Below are 1481 nucleotides of genomic sequence, written 5' to 3'. Positions count from 1 at the left end.
GAGCAGTCCATCACAGGGCCAACAGAGAGAGACAGAGAAGCACTCTCTCACATCCACACCTACAGCCAATGTAGAAGCACCAATGAACCTAAGCAGCGTTTCATTGGACTGACGGGGAACATCCAACCTCCAAAGAAAGGCCAACAAGCTTCAACCTACAACCTTCTTGCTCTGCCACTTTTCGCCATTTCAGCCCAAATCCTGCATTTTCCTGTTTTTGACTACAGACCAGCTACACTAGCACTTTCTCACCAGACACTGCCACCTAGTGGAGGAAGTCTTAGTTCCATTTGAAGCTTCAGATTACAGTTAGTTCCTTTAAAAAGAGGTGGAGGTGGTGGGGCCACAGCACCATCATCACTGAATGCCATAAGACACTTAACTTTTGTTTCCATATGCTTAGGACTTCCTGTTGTTCCAAGGAGGAGTGGAACATGTGTAAAAATCTCCCAGTCAGTTTCAGACAATCTCGGGTCAAGTCTAGAACCACTGTGTGCCCAGTTTGAGCTCTCTTCAGTACTGTGATCTGACAGACTCAGAGGGGCCATCACATCACATTTAGAAGCTCCCAAGATGGAGCCACAACACATGTCCAACACTTAGTCTGTCTTGTGGGACCGACTGGAAGAAATGATTCAAGGACTTAGTCACAGAACAGAGATTCAAAACTCCAAAATCCAACTGGCTGCATCAGGACATATAGTCTGAAACTCTGCACAGTTTCCTGTTTGAAGCTGTTTCCTGCTGGCTTCAGCTGTTTGGAGTTTCCATTTTCTAAACTTCTACATTCTGAACCTTCTTCAGCTCTGAACAGATGATGAAACACTGAATGATTCCAAGCACTTTGTCTAATAAACTTTCTTTAATTCTTTATGCAGATTGTGGAACTGTGGTTTGTCAAAGATAAGCTGTGATTATCTGGCAGCAGCGCTAAAGTCCAACCCCTCCCATCTGAGAGACCTGGACCTGAGAGGAAACAACCTGCAGGATCCAGACGTGAAGCAGCTGTGTGATCTTAAGGAGAGTCCAGACTACAGACTGGAGACTCTGAGGTCAGTAGAGTGATGGAGTGAGTGGGTGGTGCTGTCAGCAGTATTGTACTAAACACAGTCAGTATGAAACAAAGATCCAGTGTTTCCTGTAAAGCTGCAGCTTCTCAGTGAAGCTGTGGGAGGAGAACGGTGACAGGCTTCAGGGTTGGACACAAACACTTCCTGTTTCTGCCTTTTGTGCAGAGCAGATGTTTGGCTGGTATTCCACCAGTTAACAGCTGGAACCGTCCATCTGGATCGTTGGGGTTCCTACAGAGCTCAGAGTGGACACACCAAGGTTCTTCTAATGAATGAAAGTCCAAACTCAAACTAGGAGTCAAAAACATTTTCATCAACTGAAATAAATTACCAATCAAATCAACTTCAATAAAAATCCAAAGATTAGAAAAAGTGAAGCAACAATGAGTCCTAGTACAGTCCCAGCACTGA

Source organism: Haplochromis burtoni, unplaced genomic scaffold (genome assembly GCF_018398535.1).
Source record: "Haplochromis burtoni strain Fernald_Lab_line unplaced genomic scaffold, NCSU_Asbu1 Contig_1498, whole genome shotgun sequence".
Classification (NCBI taxonomy): domain Eukaryota; kingdom Metazoa; phylum Chordata; class Actinopteri; order Cichliformes; family Cichlidae; genus Haplochromis; species Haplochromis burtoni.
The sequence above is the reverse complement of the archived record's forward strand: the minus strand, read 5'-3'. Positions refer to the sequence as shown.